The following is a 25,837-nucleotide window of genomic DNA, read 5'->3' as shown; positions in this document are numbered from 1 at the left end:
CATTTGTGTTTTAATTTAGAAGACTTAAATGTCTCTTCTACACTTGGCCAGACTCGCAGATGAAACCAGGCTTTTCTTTCTCCCTGCATTCTCCATTCAGCCCAGATAAGCAAAGAGGTTTTTTCAATCTTTTCTCATGTTATTTTTCCTTATCTAAGAGTAAGCGATTTTCTGCTAAGGAACTTGACTCTGAAGCCTTCCCAACCTGTTTCTCAGGAGTGTCACAAGTTCCTTATTTGATGATAATTTATGACCCATTAAGAAGCTACTTTTAGTTATTTACTAGTACATTACAGAATCATAAGGCATGAAGTTCTGGTCACTGTCAAGGGCCTATATGACAAAATATGCAGCTTCCTCTGTACAACAGCAACACAGTGAACATCAGCCCATATTGCCTGTAGCCAAGAACTGACCCAGCTGAAGAATAAATTGAAATTCTATTTACTGCAGAATATCTCTTTTCTCACATGAAAGCTCACTAACCGGATAGGCCTACACTGTTAACAGTGAATCATGTGGACTGAGAACCCTTAAAATTTATTTGAAGTGGGTTCTGACCATCATTTCCACCAGTTTATTCATTGTATGAGTTTCACAGCAGGGAGAACTATAAATCTGTGACAGAGTTACTTGCCCTCTTAACCAAATGAGTTCTTTTGTTAGAGGCTCCAGAGGAGGTAAAGGCTTGAGCCATAGGCAGGCCAAGAACTCCTCTAGATTCAATCTGTTCTCTGAAAACCCACCAATGAGCAGTGACACAGTGAGCATCAACACATAGCTTGGAGCATGAATGGCATGTGAATTTTGCAAGACTCATTTATGAAAGGACAAAAATGTTTTGATTACAGGGAGTCTCAAGAACACCTTTCCCTTTGTGTGCAATTTAACAAGAGCCAACACTTTATTCCATGAACACAACAGTGGCTGTAGGGCAGTGATCTTCCCTTGAGCTGGGACACCTCTGAGGGTCACTCCTGCAGGCACAGACCTTGCGCCAACAGCACATCTTTGCTGAGTGACCAGAGTCACACAACCTTGTAGTACAATTTGTGCCTGGCTAGTTTTGAATCACTTTTCAAAGGACTGTGCTGTACAGTAAGAGAGTGAACCTTTCCATCAAACTTTAAGTTGCACTTTTAGAACACTATATTAAGCCTACTTGGCTAATACTTTCTGACAGTGCTTCTTTAAGTGTTCCAAAACACCGATTCAAAACAAACATGCCATCAGCAAGATCCTAAATCAGGATCCACAGCAGGACTGTGCCTTCTTGTAAAGTTTTTTCTGTGCTTAACCACAGTCAGGGTGTGCTAACAACAACTGCTCTTCTACTCTACAGTGCTAAATTGAAAAGAAATATGGTTTTATATTATACAGCAATAAGTCTATATTTTCAAACCATCTGTGGAGGTGATTTGTTCATTATCAAGAATATATCTGATGAATTTTACCATCACATTTTCTGGATCAAAGATATTGTGTCAGAGTGGAGCTTGGAGGGAATAAGGTGATCAAGTTTTGCACAAGAGAAGGGTCTATGACTATGAGAGAATGAGCAGCTAAGTGCAGATTAACTCTAGACTGACATCTGTTTTAAATTTCAGTGCTTCTTCATACAAAATAGCAAATACTGAAAGAAGATCAGAAAGATTCAAATTGCATTAATTTTGTAAATCAAGGACAAAACATCACCTGTTACCTAACCCTATGCAGCTATCTCATATACACCACACTAAATTGTTCTATGTAATAGCTTAACAAATTAAAGAAGCAATTAGGCATGTCAAACAAAATAAGAACTTTTACCATATTTAGTTTTCTATCTTGATACAGGAAATATTGAATTTTGAGTAACACTTCAAATAATTTTTTCTAACCCAGATGATCTGGGTCAAGCAGAACTTTCATATTCCATAGTTATCTATAAACAGTGCCCATCTAAAGCTAACAAAACAACATTTTCAGAACCTTCCAGCATATTAATGTTCTTTCTGGGGACTCATCATTTGCAGTTCATGTGACAATCTGATTGCCACATCCAGCATTGCAGATGGGATTACACCATATGCACACACTGACTGCTCATGATCTGAGAAATCTCCAAGCTAAGAGAATTAAAAAATGAATGGAAAATGCAAGGAATTCCATGCAGATACCACAGCCAGAATTGTAAAGACTGCCCCAGTGAGACTCACAAATCTGTTTACATCAATGACATTCTATCAGGCTTTGGCAAGTACATAAAATTCACAACCCACTATGACTTTTTCCTCTGAGGTCTCCTGTCCTTCAGAAGTCTTTACCTCTTCATCAGAAAACCCAGTTTATTTGTTTTTTGGTCAGAAGTGTGGATCAGGTCCACTAATGAAACATGACACAAAATTCTGCAGGTGCCACCTGGCTTAGCTTTGGAGCTACTGAGAATTATCAAACCAGCTACAGGACCCACTTTAGCCTATAATTTCCCTTCCAGCTTTCACAGTGAGCAGGTCAGGCAAGATCTAGACAGTTTACTTGCATACGGAGTATGGGGAATTATAAGTACCACAAATAAACAGGAAATTCTCAAATACAAAAGTGGTATTAAAGGATGAAGTCGTATAAATACAACAACCTTGAATATTATAATAGAAAAGCCTGTTAGCTCAAACTATGACCTGAAATTTCTTCTACCAGGAAGAAACAAAGAAACAAAGAGAGCTGTGGGCTGGCAGTTCAGTACCACTCCTAAATAAAACTGTGATAATGGAGAGAATATGTAAAAGATCAAACTAAAAAAAGGAAATTAATACACAGTGGTTATGAAATTAATAGAAGGCTTTGAAGTAGTCAAAAAAGACAGACATTTTTGAATAGCATTCACACAAAATAAGGAGAAAACTAATTTATACTAGCTTATATTAAGTATTAAGGAGGTGATATAAATTAACTAGGAAATCCTTTCTGAATTCTGACCTGAAATGGCTAAAATACTTGCAGTAAAAACTGAAACTACTGCCTACAAGGGATTCAGCAAAAGTGAAAGTACTGTGCTGGCAAACTGCAATTTGCTACAATCAGTAATTCTTGCTAGTCACGATTAAGTGAACTAGATTAAGGGAAATAACTCTAACATTAATTGCTCTTAAGTCTTAGGCGCCTGCATTTTTACCAACTTTTAAAATAAATGTAAACTTTAACTCACTTGCAACTAAAAAAAAAAAAAGCCAAAAGACAATTAAGTGAATTTGTGTTAAAAAGTACTGCTGATATACACAAAATCTTTTTGCCTATCCAGAGCCTGGCATGCTGCTACTGCTTTCCCTGCTAAACCAACAGGATCAAAGAAATTTCAGTCTTCAAAGTAGCCTTGAACTTTACAAGTACCATGTAAAGCTTTGCCTTTCTCTAGGCACTCAGTTCATGCTGGTCTCTCTATAAAATAAGTTTGTTCACTTTCTGGGGGTGGGGAATATAGTAATGTCTTTTTTTAAAATCATCATTTATACTTGTTTTGATTTTTCCAGGTATATTTGTGTATCACACTAGTCTTAGTTGTAAACTTGGTCAAAACACTCTTAACACATTTGATTTCAGAGAAAACCTAGGAAAAATATTAAACTAACAGAAAGCAAGAATATCCATATTAATGTGTGATACTTCTGATAAAATAACTGGATCAGTTTTCACTAAATTCCACTGCGCAGCATTAAAAAAAAGACAGGTAAGGCAGTTCCACTGAAAAAAAACTAGACCAAAATTTCAGATCTGAATAGTTGTCAAACTTTTAATTGAACTTATATGAAATTTAAAAAGGTTCAAATCCCAGACTTGCATATTTTATCAGTCCCTACTTTAAAAAACACCTCTCTCACATAGTTAAAATTCCTGCTGCTTCCAGCTGAGTAAGATCTACTGTCATTTTGAGCCAAAGGTCATAATGAAATGAAAGAATAATGTTAGGATACTGTTTCACTGCCATTATTCACTGTAAGACCAATACTCTTATCCTGGTTCAACTAATCAGTCCTTTCATTTGAATATGCTCTGCATGCAAGATCCTGCACAAACACCAGTGCAGGTTTCTCTACGGTCAGAACACTGCAGAATAAATGCTTATTGGTGCTCCTGATTGCAACTCTGATTACATCTCAAATCTGTGCTTTTTAAAATTTATTTATTATACGAACAATATATATATATGCTGATAAATAACTATTTAATACTGCAGAATGATGCTATCTGAAAGAATGACAAAGTGCAAGTCTGTGCTGATTCTTCCAGAGTGCAGCTCTTATCAAAAGTCTGTGATGAGAAGTTCTGGAAGGTATCTATAAGCTAAGAAAGACCTTCACGAGGATATTAAAATAACTTTTTTTCTTACTCCACCTCTTTCTTGTGCCCCATCAAGAGAGATACACTTGTAAGAAATAGCTGTTCATTTAAGAAGAGCTGACCTTACCTTGCTAAAATTTTATGCTGGAGATTAAGCAGTCAGTGTCAACCAGAATACTGAGATACAATAGCACAGCTATTGCTGAGTCACAGGATAATAATACGATTAAACAGGGTGCATTTCTTTGCCAATGGCAGAGGAAAACATATCTGTTCTCTAATGTGCACAGATGAGAAAATTCTTTCTACAGTCTTAGTGCAAGAATCCACTTTGACCCCTCGTTTATGCTCTTGAGGGCTTCACATTTGTTTGGTAAACTGAAGAGTTTTGATATGTGCCTAACAAAAAAGCAAGCTGGCAGGCATCTGAATCCTTCTCTTGGGGTTTTTCTCTGCTGCTCTGTATGTACCTCTCATACACACTGCAGCAAGGCCCCAGCAGGACTGGATTGCAGTGCTGATGTGCATGTTAATAAAACAGCATTGTTCAAGAGCAATTATCTTGGTCAAGCAGCCTGCATTTTACAGGGTTCAAAGGGACAAGGTAATACCAGGGGAATAACAAAATGAAAAGGTGACTACATGGATATGCCTGTCTATGTCAAAAACTTTATGTTTCCACTTGTAAATAGGTTCATCATGTTACTTCAAAGCAGGAACTCAGGAGAGTCAAATCTTGAGTACTCAATTCTCCTTTCTAATGGTGGTAAAGAAGTCAGACATGACAATTTGGTGATGTGGATAGTTAATTTGCCTAGAGCAGTTCATGAATATTAATCCTGACGCATATAGAGACACTACAATTGAATAACAAAGGATAGAGAGATAACCTATTTAAAACCAAACCCAAAGACAAAAGGACTGGGCCACTGAGGTGGAAGGTTTATCCTCTACCTGTGGCACAACACTGGGTGCAAGAGCATCCCCACAAACATGAATAATTAGCTGCTGCTGCCAGGATTGTCTCATTCTGTCATTTAATTATAGACATATTAGTCAATGATCCTAACTCCAGAAAGATAAGGTTAATATTCAGCGTTTGACACCAGCTGGAAGAAAAAGAAGCTTATAGAAAGTCTCCCCTGTTAAATGCAGAAAACACTGATGATATCAGTGCACTTCTTGAATTGCCATCACATCTCACTCCCTCTTCCACCCTAACACCAGCACCTCTGTACACTAATTCATTAATCACAGCATCTTACAGTCAATCAGTGAAACCAGTCTGAATCTTTCCATGAATGAGCACATCCACACATTCCCCTGACACCAGTGTGGTGGTTAGGAGAGCATTTGTGCAGGTTCACTGTTATGGTAATCACTGCAGAGCTCTGGTACCAGCAACATTAACCTAGGTGAAAGTTCACTTATTACAGCAGCACTTTCTGCCCTCAAGAAGGTCACCTGTACCACTTACATAGATTGTATTCATTTGTAACATGAAGAGAGGTTGATTAATTGGTTAGAAACCAAAAGTTGAAAGGAAAACATTTTTTTTTCAAACCTGAAGAGTGGTGCTTTGCCAGATTTATAAACTTGCCAGGATTTTTAATTGTAATAATGCATCAAATTAAAGCATGCCAGATGAACTCCTTTTGTATTAGAGATAAGAAGCAGGTAAAGGTATTTACATGTAAGCTCTAGTGGAAATATCTATGTGCATAAAATACCACAGGCAGAAATAGATATTTCTTTACCTGTATGAGTTAAACTTGCTCAACTTTAGTCTTCTGTTTACTATGTACAAAACATTTTCCATCTTAAATACATCTTTGCCTGTAGAAAGAAGGCTGTCAGTATTAAAGCAGACACTGAATAATGCCATCTGGCATAAAAAGCCACACTGTGTCAAACAGCCCCTTATATAAAAACTATTGTCCTAGGTAGCTTGCAAAATTAAATACTTTCCAAATACAAAGGTAGAAGGCACAAGTTTACATAAAAAATTTGAAGAACTGATGAGGAAAGGAGAGATAAGATAATTCCATTATGGAAAAGCTCAAGCTTTCATATGAAAGAAATCAGAACACTCCAGATAGTAGCATTATTAAATATATTTGCTAAATTTGGAGACGCTTTGACATAATTGCATACAAGCTTTTTCCTTGTTTATAAGAACAGTGGCATAAATAATTGTTTCTGTATATTTAGCTGGTAATATCTAATATTCCTGAATTTTCAGTGCTGCTCCAGCATGATCAGCACTGCAGCATGGGGATTGTGGTTCTGTCTAGTAACCAGGAATTTGCAGCCCTTTTTGGTTCTTCTTAAGGATTTCTCCAAGTTTATCATCCAACTGTTATTGACTAAATCTTATTGCTGAGTGTCTCTCAAGCTTTTTTGCAGTGAATTTTCATTTCAACTATGATGAATAATTTAGAAAGAATAAAATATGCTACTACATTTTTCACTCTGAACAGTAATTCAGGAAACCAGCAAATCAGCACAGACTTTACATGGCTTCAAAAGTTTATCCTCCCTCAAAACCTGACATTTTCTACTTATTTTACTTTTTGCTAGATATGAACCCCTCTTACCCTCATGTAGCTTTTCTTATGGCTAAGAAATACTAGTTGGCACAGCGCAGGAGCATCTCAGAAGCTGAAACAGAGAACTGATCAAATTATTTTTCAGAATGGCTCTAAAGTGTTTTAGAATCATAAGAAGCAAACACGAGTTGCGTGTTGTCAAAAGGAGTGAGTAATTTTAGACTAATGGTCAGAGGAAAGGCATATACTGCAAATTGTACTACTAAAAAGTCTGTAATGAACAAAAGATTATGGGGACTTGTTTCATTAAGCCCTCTACACACACTAGCTCTCCTCTGGCCTCACTGTTACAACGAGTTGCATTCTCAGAGTAGAGATAATGGAAATTAAGTAGTTTGGTTTGCAATACGGGAAGCTGAGCAGAGTCTCCCTGCACAGTCGTGTCATCAGTCATGGCAATTTTTTCTTTTGTCACTGGTTAGTGTAAAATAAATTAATACAAGCCTCCCTGATTAAAAAAAAAAAAAAAAAAAAATCAAATAAAACAAACAAACAACCCCCCACCAAAAAAAAAAAAAAGAAAAATAAAATGAGACATTTGGACACAAGGCAAAGAAATCGATGGTTCTGTACCACATCTAGACAGTAACCTATACCCACCCTACCTGCAAGTACTGTGCTTCTACAGCCCCCAGCATCATGGCATCAAGAACTCAGAATGTGACTGAAATCTGTATGTTGTTACTCTTTTAGTCTATATTAAATGAATGTAAGGAATGAGAATGTGTTCATTTCAGCATGTGTTCATCACCTTACTACAAAGGCAGTAATTACAGGTATGGAATAGTGTATGCAAAGAAAAGTAGCCTGGAGAATATCAAGAAAGCAATATTCAATATACACAGTTGTTAGATATTATAACTACACTAAGCTGCAAAAACCTCAGCTGGCAAGACAGACATCTCTTTATTGCTAATGGGACAGTGTAATTCTTTATAGTGTGTTTGCTTCAAAGAAAATAACTTGTTTAGTTTATTTTTAATTAGTCTCAAAAGGAGGCTTTCACTGAATAGGAGATTCTCAAATGACAAGAGAAAACAGAAGACTCAGCATAAGTGAAGTGAAGTAGAACCAGAGGAAGAGAAGCTGAGTGTCTACTGGACAGGTTTGCCAATATCCCAGCAATTCAAAGTCACTTAGAGTAGAAGCATGCAGCAAGTGTCTCATTATATTAAGGCAACTGCCACCTCTGAAAAGGTTGCTGACATAAGGTTTGTGCATGAAAGAGGTTTTAGCAATTGCTGTAGGAGGTTTTGTTTGTTTTCTTTAAAAAGACAAATTAGAATTCATTCCATAATGGGTAAAGTTTAAAGACATCAAAATCCATTAAGGAAAGAATGGGACCCCATTCTTCCAATGGCAGCAGCTCCTTGGGTTTGGTATTTTTGAGGAAAGAAGTGCATGAATGGTAAGTATAGAACCACTAATCATGCCTTAATTATAAAGAATTTAGCACATGCTAGGCAAAAAAATTAATTAGGAAAATAAGCTTTAAAGGTGTTAAAAAGCATATTCTCAGATTTCCTTTTGGTGGGATGAGTGTTTTAGATGGATTCCAAATTCTAAAACAGAAATTGGTACTAATGCTGACTAATTAGAATTAAAAAAGTTTGTTTAAACACTAGCCTATTTTGTAAAATTTGAATAAAGTAAGAAACTTTTATACATAAAACAGGTTAGAGACCAGGAAAAATAACTTCTGTCAAAAACTGATAAAAACCAGAGCAATAAATGTACAAGGACAGGATAGAATGAAATTACATATGACTGTGGATTTTTTCAGAGATTTTTGCCCTGCTAATAAGAACAGCAGAACTGTCATGTTTACCTCCACAGAGAAAAGAAGTGAATGACTCCAAATCAAATAAGCAACTATCAGAGAAGCATTGTTTAACACTGTCTGCAGGGCTCTCTGCAGCAATCAGTGAAGCTTAGCTTTCCTATCATCATTTTCATGAGATCAACCCTTTTCTGACAATCTCAAGGTGATAATGCTGCTAATTTACTTGTCTTAAAAAATCTTACAATCTTGATTTTTCTTTTGAAATCTCATAAGAAAGATGCTGTGGAGTGAAAAGCTGAAAAACATCTAAAGAAACGACACACAGTATGCAAATGCAGGGTGCCAGGAATTGGTACCAGGACATCAGACAAGAAATTAAAAATACTTCCCTAAACCAAACAGTTGCCACTAATAATAGCCAGGACCAAAAATGTAACATCCTTTATATACATGGTTAGACATCTTGCAATATAACAATAGAAACCAATTAGATTCATGAACTTAGTATCTGAGAAAAAAAATTGGTTTCTGTCATTAACTACTGGAAAAGCAAGCACCAGGTATTTTCACTGTTTTGCTCTTTAGATGGGAGCCATTTTCATTTCAACTGGTTTTAAAATCCTTTTCTGTTTCTAACAATCAAGAAAGAGGGAACACCTTGTAATCCAACAGCAGTGCTTGATACAGAAATTCATCATTAGCAAGTTATGTATGTTTTTCTTCACCCATTTCCTTTTACTTGCCAGTAGCACAAAGGCCATTGTTGACTATTCCATTAAGTGACCCTGGACAGTTTGCTGGATTTAGTTGATATCTCATTTCATTTATCAATTGGGATTTGAGCTGGGACAGGAAGGGAACCTTTTGTGTCTACTACAACAAAGAACGTTGCTTGTTTCAGTCAAGGCACTGCTTCCTGTGTAGGAACACACTCAGCACATGGTAGCAAGCAAAGATGTGTGGCATAAGTAAATCTTCATAACCAGTATAAATCTTAACACATGCAAATGTATCTTTATACCACTTAAATCATTAAAAGCCACTGCTTTTGTAAGTAATTTATATTTCAGCTTTAAAAAGCCATATATTTCTTTTTTTATTCATTATACAATTCAGTTAAACTGGTGCTTTACTGTGGTATGTAGGTCACTTGCATTTACTTTGAAGTACTTTATAAACACAGCAGCAAGCTGAAGTTTTATAAATGTTCTCCCTCATCTTGGTTGTGTTACAGTCCATTTGAGGGGCTTAACAATCAATGCACTTCTAACACTTAAACTAGAAAAGAAAGAAGTCAGATTTAGACTGATAAAATATTCATATTGGTTCATACCTTATAAGTCTCCAGAAGGTAAAGGCAGTGTGTTTGCCAAGATAGGATAGCAGTTGAATCCACCTATAATATATTAAAGTACAAATGATACAATTTAAAATTGCATTATCAGATTTACTGTTCTGGTTGCCTTACTGGGAAAACAAAAAAAAACCCCTAGACTCTATATAGTCTAGTTCAAAAGTAGACATTTAAAACACAAGTAAAATACCATTTATTTGCCTATTGAATCTATTATTTCTGTTCCAAAATACAATTATTTTAGTACGTTATTATTGGAAGTAACATACTATTAAGAGAAGTAATAATAACACTTTGCAATTATCTCACATGAAACAGCACAACATTCAGACAACTGGAATACTTTCTTCCCATGTATGCTGGAAGTTTTTGCAATAAAGTCAGAGATATTTTTCATTTCTAAAGAGTATGACTCGTTTCTAAACAGTAGCAGACTTACAATGGAAAAACCATTAGATGCTTTCCCTGTATATTTCTTATTAACAGTAACCTCTGAACTTTAAAAAGCACAAATCCTTAGATTTTGGCTCTAATAAAAACAGAGACCAGTGAAAATGGGCTTTAATGGTAAAGAAGCTTCATTTTACTCCTTAAAAGTCACATTGAAACTGGAAAAATGTCTCCTGCTCAACCACTGAGAATTTAGCCCACTAGATTTGATAAAATATGCTGAATAAAAGCAAAATAGAATAATTAAAATCACATTATTAAATTGAACAAAATGGAAACCATTAGTTTCATTCTGGTTTGCTAAAAGAAGGGTTAAAACCTTTCTGTCATGTGCACACTACCACTAATTTTTTCCTTTGGTTTCATATTTCAGCTTTCCAGAAAACTACAAGAGCTTATGAACATTACTTTTTCCTTTACTTGCTCCTAACTTTTTCCCTTTCTAATGAATTTACAAAGTAAAAACATTTTTGCCCAAAAACAGATAAAATAGCTAAAAGGAAAAGGCTGAAATAGCAATGACTAGCTAGAGAGCCTTATTTTAGCTTTTATTCTGTTATAAAGAAAAAGCCTTAGCTGCTAAATTCCTGTTTTCTTGCAAGCTAACTCTTCCTCTAATGATCTACAAAGTATCTTGCTTAAAACAAATACTTTCCTATTTATATCAATTAATGCAATTGCTGGCCCAATTACTGTTAGAGCCTAATTAGTTTTCATGAATTACCTATCTGGGCTGATTTGGCACAGCTGGGTTTTTGGTAGCAGGGGAGGGCCACAGAGGTGGCTTCTGTGAGATGCTGCTGGAAGCTTCCACCATGTGCAACAGGGCCCTGCTGGTCCTGAAAATGGACATGCTGCTGGCCCAGTGAGAGAGGCTGGTGACACCTCTGTGGTGTCTTATTAAGGCAGAAAAATCAAAACAGCACACATGCAATTTTTTTCCAGGGATGATGAGGAACTGCTGCCAGGGGCTCCTGCTTCCAGAGATGGAGAGAGGAGGGGCCTTGCTTCTAAAGTAGAGCAGCCTATCCTTAGAGGTCTGCACCCCGTGGACAAGTGACCCATGCCACAGCAGTTTTGGGAACACTTGTTTGTGGGAGGGACTCACAGCACAGCAGAGAACAGACTCCTCTCCCTGAGCAAACAGAAAATCTTGGTGTTGAACTGGCCCCACACCCTGTCTCCCTGTGCTGTTGGTGATAAAGAGTGCTGGGAGGGGAAAAAGGTGTTTTACAGGCTTACTTTGCTTCTCATTATTCTCCTCTGACTCAGTTAATGATAAATTTACCTTCTATTTTTACATTTGAATCCTCAGAGTGTTTTTCTCCCAGTCCTTATCTCAACTCACCTGCCCAGCTGTAGCAGAAGATGAGAAATGACTTCATGGGTGCCTGGCATTTGGCCAATGTCAAACCAGGACACCAGGACACTTTCAGCTGTGCCAGGGTCTTCTACTCAGCTAAATTGCCATGTGCTCTTTGGTCCTGACCCTTACAGAGAGAGGACTCAGCCTGCATCCTACAAACAGGATTTACTCCAATAACACATTGGCATCAAGTCCAACACTGCAATCCAAAAGGGGCCACCAATGCTGCTCCACAACACTGGGGCTGTTCCACAGCCCTCTATGACAGCAAAGCTCCTCCTGAACCAGCCCTGCACCTTGAGCAGGCTGTGGCTGCTGTGTGCTGCCATCCATGTCCAAACTGCAGGTCACAGACTGAAGCAGGAGATTCACTTCTGGCAGTTCTGCTCTAACTCAGGAGTTTGCAGGTGCACTCATGAGTCTGAATTAACATAAACACCGATTTTCTGTGCTGAATAATGGCCCAAACTCAATATAATTTTTCCCTTGATTTATGAACTCCATGGAGGTTGAGTTTAACCTTCTCATCAGGCCTGTGGGTGTAACTTTTCATGCCTTGTTTCTGACTTAGCAGAGCATCACAGAGAGAACATGGCAGCAAATGCTGGGAGTTAACAGCCTCTGAAATGTCATGTTTCTATTTGATAAGAAAAAGCTACTAGCAGTTGAAGATTACTTTAATTGCAATCTCATGTAGTAGCCAAGATTATAATCTCTCATATTCACCACTTAACACTGCAGCACTGTTTTGGCACAGAAGTTCACAGCAAAGTTTATTTAAAATAAATGACTGAGCATTTTGGAGTCAGGAAGGGATAGAATTCTTACAAAGTATCCAGCCTAGATTAATGTTATGATGCGAGTGCCACAGCAAAGGTTTCTTCACTCTTTAGACACAGCAAGATTCCTAATATGCTCATAAAAGGAGTTTACAGCATGAAATCCAATACAGAGGTATAAAGATAATGCTAGAATTCAAAACCACACTTGTGTTTTACTTTGTCACAAAATGAGACAGAAATGAGTAACTCACAGATGAAATCAGGGGTTACCTAAGGCTTTGATCTCTCTCTCCCCCTGATACAGCTATGTTGTCACAGAAATATTTTTTTAACTTTATTCCTGTGTATGTCTTGGGTGTCCCTGTGCAGGTATGGGGGCCACAGGTATGGGGCTTTTTCGCCTTCCTTTGTTTCCCCTTGATTTTGAGAAGGAGGAGTGAAGGAGTGCCTGGGTGAGCAGCTGGACAGGGTCACCCCACAACCCAACCCCACAACTCTGATATTACAAACAGTTTTATGCTCTACAGCTGAGCTTGCTGGCCATTCTCAGGGTGGTATGGCCAAGTTTAACCCACAGTAAAAACAGGCTCTGCTGAACCTGTTGTTTTACCAAAATATGTATATTTTCAAATGAGAGTCTGTTTGAATGAGTTCTTGGCTCTGACAAAGTGTTTTAATGGAGATGTACAATGCTGTATAAATATCTAGACCTGCACACTGAGAAGAAAAGCACAAAAAAGGACCTTCAGTATTTGCATGTCTTTATTAAATGTAGAGGACAACAACTGATTTATCAAAGGAGTTTAATACATGTGGCATCACATAAAGAAAACCACTGAGTACCACTGTACATTGTGGTGTTAGTCTAAGCTGGCATGACAACACAACATAGATTTTACACAATCTAGAGCAAAAGACTAGGCAAAAATTTTAAGTTTTTTGGCAAACAACTTGTAGAAGTAGTTTTGCAAAAGAAAAATTGGTCATTACTAGCTCTGTGATTACAGTAATACAGTACATTGCAAATAATACAAGCTTGTTTCTTTTGTGCTTGGCCTAGATACAAAGGTAAATAAAAAAAGTTTCGGTTAAGTGTGCACAAACAAAAATGCTTCAAGTGCTCTTCTCTGATTTGGTGCAGGCCTGCTTTGCAAAGCTGTATGATTTTCAGCATTCAGATGGAGATTGTGTTCTGCCAATGTGCTCTCATTAGGACTTTTTCATGTGCACAGAAATCTCCTAATTTAGGAGCTGGTTGAGGCTGCAAAGGTTGTCATGTGGGGAAATGTTTAGAGGACAAAGCCAAGAAATTAACTGCATTTTCTTTGTTGTGAAAGTTGTGAAATCATCACAAGTTCTCTGACCAAACATACCTTCATTTCTTATCTCTGTCAGTCCCATCATGTTCTCAGACTTCTGGCACTGAAAAATCTTTCCAAGTAATGAAGAATACTGCAACCAAGATATCCCATACATATACTGCATCTGCAAAATGGAAAAATTCAAATTAATCATTTGCCTGGTTTTCCTCCAGATACTGGAATTTTTTGGGTAAAATATCCTGGACTTTTTAATGAAGTTTATGTTTAGCTTTCACTGCATCTTTCTTAAAATGTGTACATCAGTGCTACCTGGGGTGGATTAAAGGCAGTCAACAGTAGCCAGGACAATGACTCATAGCAACTTTTTGTCTTTTTCTTGGAAATGTCAGTATTTAAATGTGGTTTCTCAATAGCCATTGTGTTGTATATGTGGTTACATTATGGGTAATGATCTGGAAAATCAGCGTTTGGGAAGGGATTTTCCCAACAAGAAGCTTTCTTTGCAAAATAGACAATTAATCTTCAAATAGACCATGTAAAAACAGGTGTTCAGTGACACAGAGATTGGTGGCATTGGTATTGAAACATCTTGTTTCCTAGTGTGTTGGCACCAGTATGGAGAAAAGAGAATGTTTCTGCAATTCTCCATCCAAAGCAGACCAACACCTTTATAAATAACTTGATTCTCAAGACAACTCTATCTACATCCTCATGTCTCATGGAAATTCTAACATTAGAATCTGTTCATCTGAATGGAAATGCAGCCTAAAATTAGGTACAAGCCATCTGCATCTGTGACCTGTTATACACAACTTTAAAATATATATTCCTACTTTTTATGCCTGAAATAGAATAAAATAAAGGAACAACATTTTTATAGATGAAATCTGTGATTCAGAAGTTACCATGCTGCTTAAGCTATATTCTGCTGTCTAGAAACCATTATCTCTGGGTAGTTCTGTTCTCCACCTAATCACTCATTTTCACATATTTGGAGGAAAAGCAAAGCTAATATGAAGAAAAACCCATATTTTTCAGCCTGAAGAATTAGATTACCACACTGGTAAATGCTTAAATACTGCTTTCACAACTGGTATGTGAATTGATGTAATTTCTTTAGACAAGTTTTGCAGTGGTCATAGTCTGCTGGTTTAACAGCTGGTTTGGGTTTTCATGGTGACACAGACAAGGCCTTTTCCAGTTCATAGGAGAAGCTGCCAGAGAAGGGAATGAGATCGACAAGTCCTGAATGTGAACCTAAATACAAACTACTGAAGTGTGTATAGTGAAGAGTGAAGGAAGTTTTCTGTGTATTTAGGCATTTTAAGGAATTCCCTTGCTGATGGGAGAGCTCTGAATTGATGATCCATTGTATTCCATTGCCAAGCCAACTTCTTAAATGGTAAAACAAAAAACTGGCAGAACACTATTTACAAGTTGGTAAAGCTTTGCCAGTACACAGAAACACGGAGAGGGCGTACTACCTTCTAGCAAGAAAATTATGTTCTTTTCATTTATAAGTACTTTCAGTTATCTTAAATGTTTGCTGCTTTAATTTCTTTTCAGAAAAGAAGTGCAGGTATAGGCTCTTTTTAGGATAGTAAACTTGGGAACTTAAATGGTTACATGCTTTGTAAGCTAAGGGTGTTTTGTGTTGTCAAAAAGGGATCAGCAGAAGTCAACAGAGCATGTGCAAGATCTGATGGCCTTTTGTAAATTTCAGAATGTTTTTAAAATTTATTTTATAAAGGCTACAATTTTTCTTCTGCTTTTCCTTTTAAAGTAATGAAATAAGCTAAAATGCCAATCTGATAGAAATATTGCCAAGCTCACATTATTAGAGAACAACACACTGTCCAAGCTTTGATGTCTAGTCAAACATCACTAATGTACTTAACCACAAAGAAGAAACAATTTATTTTGAGAATTACCTCTCCTCTAGGGAGATGTGCAAATTACACTGAGTCAAATAAAGAATATAAATCTTGGAAGTTACTCTTGGGATAAAAAGAACTAGCTGTAGTTCTTCATATGTTTGACACTGGCTGGTGGATTTTAAAAATGCATATCCATTAGCAGCCCTGCTTTCTAAAATCACTTTATGATCTGGTCACTATTTAACACAAGAGCAGCTGGATACAAGTTAAATTTATGCCTGTCATTTAAATGATGGATGTTGAAACAGACTTGCACAGTGCAGTAACTGTGTTCACACAAACTCCCTATCAGTTCAAGACTTCTGTCGGAGTGATTTCCACAGCAGCACATTCCAGGCCGAGCAGCTGAAGGACAGAAACAAACGTCTCCTGTATTTCAGGTGATTAATGTTGTTTTCTGGAGTGTTTGTCACCTGTACTGATATCCACATGCTCAACTTGCAAGTAAAATTTTTCTACAGTGCATTTGGAAGGGAGTTCAACAAATAAAATTTTTTTCAGTGAATGCTGTTAGACATGAATAAGTCTACTATTTCATATATCAAAATTCAGAACTAGGCTTATGGTTCAAATTAAGCTTCAAAACAACAAGGTGTGTATATATAAAGGTACACTTTCCCAGCCAAAAGTTACGTTTTTCATTCTGATGATATAAGCTTCCCTTTCACAAAAGTTTACAATAATTTTTTAATCCCTTTACTAAAATTAATAAAAATTCTTCCCTTAATATTTATGGGTTAATATATTTAAAGACTCTAGCATGGAAATGAAAACTCATGAATGAACTAATGAAAATTCATCAATCTACAATTTTATTTCCCAAAAACTTGAGATAAAAAATAGTTTATGTCCCCAAAAGAATTTAATATTATAGAATAAAATAGCAATATTCCTTCATCTCACAAAAAACCTCAACACTGTTCTAACAGGCCCTGACAAGAACATCTCATTTTGAAAGAACAACCAAACCTACTACTACTACCATAAAAATAAAGAATGTAATTAAAAGAAATAATAAGCAAAAGAGAGAGAGAATATTTTTATTTATATACATCAACTATAGATATAGAAAATATATTGACCTACATTAAAATCAATATGGAAACCTCCCAGTGTTATTCTCTGCAATAAATATTGTTCATTTATCACCTTTGATTCTGGATCTAAACCCCCTTACTTTCAATTAATTCATATAGATCTTTCACTAACTGTCTCACCTTACAAATTGGAGAATATTTGTATTCATCAGAAACAACCCATAAATCACCTGCATCATTATCCCCTCAAGAGGTCAGATATTGTCCAGGGAATATCCTGGAAAAAACAGTTCCTGACAGATTGATAAGCAGGAAGCATCTGCCATGAGCATCCAGACATTCAAGTCTTGGACTGGGAATTTATCTTTACAAGGTAAATTCCAAGTCTCTGAAGCCTGACCATGCCCTTTCAAGAACCACATCTGCTCTAGTGACCAAAATTTCAAGTAACTTCAATGGAAAGAGGAAATATTCATAGAGTTGCAATTGTTTCAAGTGATGAGTATTACAGATTTTCATGCGGAAAGTGTAAAGCTGACTTGCACAATCTGACTACAGTGAGATAGAGCAGCTGGCATCATTCCTCTAGAGGAAAATTATAGGGTGGTGGCCTCAGTCTAGAGCTCTGAGTGCTGGGGGGCATTCTAGGCAGGAATGTGAGAAAAGTCTCTTTGCACTGCCCACATAAATGGATTACAGCTCTTGCCCTCTGGAGTAATCTGCTCCCCACTATAACCAGCATCAGGTGCAGAGTCCAGGAGTGGAGGCTGCTGACCTTGCTGAAAATGTACAGAACTCCAAGGGTAGCCCCACATTTCAAGAATCCCCTTTTGTTAGTGTCCTTGGGGCAGCTGCTTATTATTGTGCCAAGGGCCAATGTGCTACTTGTTTCAAAATTACACAAAATTCTGTCTTGGGTGCCATGCCCATGCCTATTTCTGGAAAATGAAACTAAAATTTCCCAGGCTACCTTCGCAAAAGTTGCTTCCCTACTCACTAGAACTAAAAAAAAAAAAAAAAATTAGGTACAGTTTTCTTTCCATTTTTTCAAAAGATAAAATGAAGCATAAAAGGAATTAACCTGGATATAAAATGTGCAAAAAAGAAACATGCACTTGACTTTTTTAGGGCTAGAAAATGTCTTTTCCTATAAAGTTACGCAGATACTTAGAGGCAATCAAAGGGCATGCAATAGTGGACTTGCTCTAGTACAAATAAAATCACTCCATTAGTTCTACTGTTTTATGTAACCATTTGATCTGCTTCAGTGGTTGTAATGGTCTGCTGGGAGAAGACTCAAAAGCACCTTAACAATCCCTTTGTTTTGTCAAGTCACTCTGCAGCTCTCTCTTGTACCACTCCACTCAAACATGCTCTGTGCTACCTAGTGAGAGAGTCAGAACAATTCCAGACTCTTAAAGAAATGTCTTATTTCTTGAAACTGAATACCTCAGAATGGAGTAAAGTCCTCTCTGCCTTTAATATTGAATTTAATAAACTCTATGTCCACAGTCATTTGCTGATTTGACAGAGCATCATGGTCCAACCCTGTGGTCTTTTGTTAGCACAGGAAGCTAAATAACCAAAATAATTTGTGTTTGAAGACATGGAGGTTGATGAACTACAGGGAAGAGTCAATACAAGTGATCAAGGTGACACTTCCCTTTCTTTTTTGCAGAAAGAGTAGAAATTTTCTCCTAGAGATTTGCTAAAATCCCTGAAGTTACATAATAAAGACACATTCATATTTTTACAAATGCTAGGCATTTAAGGATGCAGATAAACGCTACATAACCACATCTGAGAATTACATTGAAAGCCTGTCTGTAAACTCAAGTTATTTCAATGTAATAAAAGACATTGCTATAATGATATTTAAGCATGCAAATAAAAGTACACTATTTACAGATATGTTGATTAACTATGATTCTTTCTGATCATAGTCAAGTATTTAAAATATGCTGATAGTACAAGTGCTGCTCTTTATTGGTCTGTATTGGTCCCTTTTAAAGCTCTGCAAATTTGAGTGAAATTGCACTTTTGGACTTTGTACTGGAAGTATGTCACACTCATGCAAGTCATAGGGTTTTATCAGCTGGTAGTTCCAGTTCTCTAGCATGACAAGCTCAACTACTGACATTTCTTTTATGCATTTATGGAAAACAGACTGAAAGGAGGGACAGTGACATGCAAAACAGGACTTCTCATTATCTGTTTTTCATTATATTCTTAAACTGGAAGAAGAATTCTAATTAGGTTCACAGTATCTAGCCAGGATCTCCTAATGCTAGGATATGTACAAGGAGACATTTTTTTTTGTCCTAATGAAACTTAAACAAACCAGGTTCTCAACAAGGTGAGGTTTTCACAAACAGCACTTACCCTCTGGAAATGCTGCTTTTTCAAGACAAAAAACTCAAGCATCTGACCAGTAAATTACATTCTGAAATATCTAATAATTTGGACCAAAAAGCCAACACATTTTAATTCAGTACTTCCATTACCAAGGTCATTTATGCTGTTCAATAAAGCTGCAGTGAGACAGCTCTGTGTGCCTATTCTCTTCTGAAGATAGAGCTGTGAGTTTAGAAGTCATAAGGTGCTCTGCTTGCAAGGAGATTACATTTCATAGTTTCTGGTACACTGGACATTGAACTACAATAATATCTGTCAGTTTGCAATAAAATGACTGATGGAAAACCAACAATTCAATCTAAAATATCTTAAAATAATGGGATAAAAGAAATAGAAGGCTTGGTTTTCCTCAAATCCTGCTTTTCTAAATACAAAAAGGTAGTTTTAGGATTGTCAACAATACTTTTGATGGGGAAGACTAGAAAAAAAAGAAGAAAACCAAACCAATATCTGGTGAAAACAAAAGCTGTATTATTTTAGCACTATCCCTCTCTGTTTTAAAATAATATCTTGTAATTACTGGCAGTGCTGTCAGAACATATGCACATGTACATTCAAGGTTTCTGTTAGTTCTTGTATAGTCATTTTAAAGAACAACAGCCCCCAGGATCTGACAATGAATGCACTGCCTCAACAGAGACGCTCTCCCCAGGACGTACTGCCCAGGACTTGCTCAGTGCTGCATGAAGCTGGGAGAAGAAAGAGAACAATTTCAATTGTTCTAATCATGCAGGGCCCCATGCCTTTTGATCTTCTCTTTGTTCCTTCTTTGTGAAGCACAACTTACACTGCCTGCAATTTACTGAGCTCACTATTTACTTATCTTTTTTGAGCACTAACAGCTTAGTGTGAAGTTCCTCTGCAACTCTTGGACTATGATTTTTCTTGCTTCTAAAGATGACATCTGCATTTCTTTCTATTGTACAGTCTGCATGTCACTTCAGGCTGTCACTTCAGACACCTGTCTGGTGTCTTTCTAAAGTCAACATGTGAACCTCTAACTGCAGAGTATTTGTTTAGTGACTATAACAGACTTTTCAGCTAATTTCCAATTCATTTCCCCTCAGACTTTGTTCAGAGGCTGTGAAGGACAGTTCCACAGTATGTGCTATGCCTGTTAAAGTGGATTATCATACAGCTTATATAGACCAATTAATTAAGAGATAGGCAATTCTCATAGAAACTTTCATTACCAAAATTTCCACTGGCATTTATTTTCTTATGAAAACAAAAATGTATGGTTATATTGAGCAAATCTCTCACGTTTATAAATTAGTTTTCTCTTTAAAGGCTGCATATCTAAGAGAAGAAGTAACACTGTGCTTGGTACGCAGTTACTGGCAAAGTGGACTCGTGTCTGTGAAGACACTTGTTCATTACAGTATATCTGTTTATTACAGTATATCTGTTCATTACAGTATATCTGTTCACTGCAGTATATCTGTTCATAGCAGTATATCTGTTCATTACAGTATATCTGACCCTGTCAGTGACACACTAGAGTAAGAAAAAGGATTGTGATGCATTGCAAACCTGGCATTTTCCACAGGTTGGAGAAACAGAAAACAAAGTAGGGTAATTAATCTGTTATCAATTTATACTCTCAGAAAAGGAGCAGAAAAAATGCAGTCAGACATGGTTAGCTCACAACTCTCTGGATGGCCAAAAAGTTCCCTTGATACAGAATTGGCCTCTACCAGTCTTGGCTCAGTTTCTAAGTTGTTATGAAAAAGGTTTCAGGGATATTACTTCAGAAATTACTACAGAGAACACGCTACAAAATGTTACAAGTGAGACAAGATTTTACTCTAACCTGCCCCAGAGCCAGCACAGGTGAGATCAGAGCAAGCAGCTGCCCCAAACTGCATGTTTGCTTCTGGGGCAAGCAGTTCTCAGCAGAAGCACAATACTGGAATCTGTATATCATTTTAAATACATCTATTGCTGTTTTAGAGCTTTAATTTAAGGTACTTAATCATAATTATTCATTTGAGATCATAATAATTAAGCCAAATTCACAGTCTTTGAAAGATAATTTACAGCTTTAAATGGAACATGCAATAAAAAGATGGTTGAATATATTCAAATGCATCCTTGCAGGTCTCTCGGAAAGATATTCTCCACACACAATGTTTGCATGGTAAGTTTTTCAAAGTCACTATAGAGGAGCCTCACAAAGATCAATGAATTCAGTCATACGGTATAAACCTTAAGACAACCCAATACATTTATCTTCATTTATGCATATACATGTTTAGAATTTTTCCTTTGAATTGTCTTGTTAAAATTCCAGTTGTACATTTTAGCTGATAACACCTTTGCTATCTGACTAGATCCATTTTTGATCTTGTCAGAGATTTGATGCAGGGAAAAGGCAGAATTATGCAGAGGACACATGGAGGTTAAGCAAAAAGAGAATTGGAACAACACTGTGAGCTTCTCACCATTCAGAGAATTCTCCATCTGGATTCTGATGAGTACCAAAGCATTTGAAAATTCAACAGCAGTGATGGGGAAGGACACCAATGTAATCAAAATACATTCCTCCTAGTTCATAAAGTCTCCCAGTCATGTATCAAGGGTGAACAGCCTAATCCATTATGTTAGTCATTCATTTAGAGGTAGGTAATAGGAAAAGATCCTCAGGGACTAGCAGATATTTTCTATTAAGTGACTTGCTACTCTTTAGTAACTACAATCCCACAGGACACACATTTCTAAAGTCTCAACACATTTTTCCAAGTGCTAGGAAATGCAATAACAAAAAAGTTCTGCATAACTCCTGTCCCCAAAGCTTAAAAATAACATTTTAAACCCTTGCAGCCATAAAGGAACAAAGCACGTCAAAAGGAAGTATTTCTGACCCAGCAATAAAAAATTAAATATAGGTTGTATTAAAAGATAGATTATGTTTTAGAGGTCAGACTATAAAGACAGAAGGCCAAAATTTGGGATCTTCTCCTGTTTGGCACTCTGTATCCTTGTGGAGAAGGCATAACACAAGCCAATGAACACTTTGCAAGTAGATTATACTACTCACGCAAGAATGTAGAATATTTACTTGTGCTCCATTTCTTGAGCTCTACAGTTCTCTGGGACTTTTTTACATCAAAGAACTCTTTGAATGTCTTGCAGACAGCTGTGAAAAGCACAATTAGTCATGATTATAGAAAAACACAGCAGAAAAGCAAATATTTCAGATTGACATTATTTCAAATCCTAATATCAAATCCTAAATTTCAGGAACCTAAAAAAATGTTAGAATCTATTAATGTACTTCATGGATTCAGCTCTGCCTGACTTGAAAGCTTAGCCTTGAATCAGCTTTCTCTTTAAGAAATTTTTTGGCTATTCCAAAAAAACAACAGAAGCAACTCCATACAATGCAAAAAACTAACACAAAATAATTTTTAAAAGCACAGAAATTATTTTTATATTTGTTTGTTTACCCAGTAAAGCTCATAAAGATAGTTAAACTTCACAGACTTCCTGCAAACCTGTGTTGCTACCAGGGCTAAGGATTTTTGTTTGCTTGTTTGTCAGGTTTTTTTGAAAGATGCCTGTAAATATTCAAGAGATTATATTCTTTTCTTTACGACAGTGTGATGGAGTAGGTTGGGAAGATTTTGAGTTTCTGGAATTTAGTGATATTAATTTTGAGTACTGCTACTCTGGTCTAATCTACAGCTGTTTGTAAACTATAATACCCAGAGTTTTTATATTGACAGTGATTAACAGGATATTAACAAATATAATACATCTCAGAATCTTGTCAAATTATATCCTTCTTAGCTACTTAACTAGAACAAGTCCAAAGTTAAAAATTCAGCCAGCACACACAGGAATAAATGTATGGGGAAAGGAAAAGAAAATGGATCTTCATAAGATTTTTTTCTGTTTTCCAGTAAATGTTTAATGAACTTGTAAAATCATAATAATCATCTGCAATTCAGAGGATCAGTTCCAACTAGTGCAGCTTTTCTCTTTCTCTATATCACATACTTACTATTCAACTTGAACCAGTTTTTGGTACATTTATAGTGAATAAACCAGCTTTCCAGAACCACAGTGCAGGTAAGGTCTGCACCATTCTACTATTCCCAGACCAGACTGAATCCAGCCAGATAGAGTGAGGTTTCCTTTACAGAATTGAATTCTGGCAACAAAAAAGGAGTCTTTTGTTGGTTGGTTCATCTGATTTGTAATCCTTTGTGGTAGGAAAATGTTTCTTAACTACAATAAGGGAGTATCCTATTGTGTTTTCATGTCAATGTTTTATGCATGGCCAGAAAGTGCTGATAAAGTGTTTCTGTGCATTCAGAGGGGAAAAGCACTCAAAAAGGTGTTTCTGCAAGTCTTTGAAATGTATCATAGTGGAATTGTGCATGGGTTTCAGCTAAAACAAATAAGAGCAATGTATTTTAGAGCAAAGTTTATCTTCCTTGCAACTAATTTACTCTTGCAAAGGAATTTAATACTAATGAAATATATAGATATACCCTGGTTTTAAGCCCAGATAAAGAGCAGACAAATACCATTTCATTGTTCATAATTTACAGCTTTCCAGTTTGCTTGTACCATTCCCATTAATTTGTCCATGTCCTTTTCCTGCCTCTAAGTGGCCAAACAAGCCAATCTGTGTTGTAGCTTTTGGAAGTAAAAGCTTTGAGAACAAACAACATTCTGTCATTCCTGAAGGATCCAGCTTTCCATACTGTGTCTTTAGCACATAAAATCTCTTAAAAGGCAATTTCAAGATGCCTTTTATGCATAATAACTTTGATGTTCTAACCAAATCAGATCCTTCCAAAGGACACAGCACTGTCAAATTCATACTTTCAAGCATTTAATGACTTATACCTATATGCTCAGTTTCTCTGTTATTTATTCATTTAAATGAGTTCCAATTGGAACCAGAATAAAGGAAGATAACACTGAAAATATTGAATAACAATTTGATTTAGAACCAAATCTCTCTTCCCCACATGTAACACTCAGGTAGATGATTGGCAGTCAGTGCTGAGCAGCCAGCACTGGCTGCTGCCCTTGGGAAGCCCAGTTTGAACTGGTGGGCAAACAGAGAACCAGAAACCCAAATGAGAGCAGAATGGCATCATGTCAGAGGTCCTCCTGTAGCTCCAAGAGAGATTGCAGCTTCAGCCCTCAAAGCAGAACAGCTGTGCTGACTCATGTGATGAACAGCAGCCTGATCATTAAAGGTGTGAGATACAAACCAGGTCTGTGGTTTTGACATGAGCTGTTCTGTACTCCAATTTGGAAAGCAAATTTAATGCAGGACTAAAATCAGCATGCTAGGATGCATGCTAACTTCAGACTCCCTATGTCATCACTGGAGACAATCATTGGATTGACTCCCAGGTGGAAAAGCCCATCTAAGACCTGAATCTGGAAATTATTTTCACACTTCACTGATGCAAGGGAAAGCACAGAGAGTACTTTCCTAATCTATAGATCTCTAAGTGTTAATTACTAAGATTCCAAAACTGAAGAGGATTGAGTTCAGAATATAAACTTCACTTCCGTAGCTTGAGTGGATTTTTAACAAAAATAAAGTCTGTCTCCCATGAATGCCAGGACCATTGCTTTTGAAACTTTTGCAAATGCCCCATGTTCTGTTTTCTGAACAATTTTTTACTCCCTGTTCTCACAGAAGGCAAAAACCAGTATGTATTCTTACCCTGAGGAATTTTAACATGGAGAATTTATTTGGGTTTATCTATGTCAGTTACAAGATACTTGCTATTGCATATGTATAGTCATCTGTACCTGACTAAGCCTACTGTAAGTATAGGACTGCACTTACATCATTTATGAGGAAGAACACTAAGTGCAGGAAGGTCACAAGGGCATCATGGAAAAAAGTGGGAAAAGTATGGGGGGAGGGGGAGGGGAAAGGAAAAAAAATCAAACCAAAAATTGAAATTATCCCTGGAATTACAGCAGAGTCTGGGGAAACATTACAGAAAATAAATATTTCATAAAAGATACTAAAAAGACAACTCATCATACTTCCTGCAGGGAAGGAATGTAGGAATAATGCAGATCCCAACTGCTCTGCCTGAGCATCTCTCCACAATCTGGACACTGGCTCAGAGTCCTTCAGCAGTGAAGAGCACTGCAGCACAGCCTTCTCTACCTAAGGCAAAAATTCAGAGAAACCTCCCAAAATAAAAGGTTAGATATCAAAGTAGGCATTGACAAGGCAATATCTCTATACATATATAAACATATATAAACAGCTCTATTAGTATACGATTTATTACATCATTTATATTATAATTCAGCTTACTTGCTATGTTTTCCAGGCAGAAGAAATCCATTAATGTTTCAAAATTCATGAAAAAATCAATGTGCATGATCTCTCAGAAGCATGTATGAAGCACAAAGGGACTACACCTAATAAAAATCAATCCATTCCATTTGCCAGGTCTATTCACCTTCCAT

At 36.7% G+C, this 25,837-nt stretch overlaps 1 long non-coding RNA gene across 1 annotated transcript in view; it reads right to left on the bottom strand.

Annotated features, from left to right (window-relative positions):
- Positions 1-13,405: 13,405 nt before the first annotated feature.
- Positions 13,406-25,837, bottom strand: part of LOC146766164 (uncharacterized) — a 34,774-nt gene continuing 22,342 nt past the window's right edge. Inside the window, exons 2-3 of the long non-coding RNA XR_014958289.1 lie at positions 14,035-14,146; positions 13,406-13,922 (exon numbers count right to left, since the gene is read on the bottom strand). This is a non-coding gene — a long non-coding RNA (uncharacterized LOC146766164). The remainder of the gene's footprint in view (positions 13,923-14,034; positions 14,147-25,837) is intronic.

The sequence above is a fragment of the Lonchura striata genome, chromosome 13 (assembly GCF_050655825.1).
Source record: "Lonchura striata isolate lonStrDom1 chromosome 13, ASM5065582v1, whole genome shotgun sequence".
NCBI lineage: Eukaryota > Metazoa > Chordata > Aves > Passeriformes > Estrildidae > Lonchura > Lonchura striata.
This window is presented reverse-complemented; position numbering and strand designations above follow the sequence as displayed.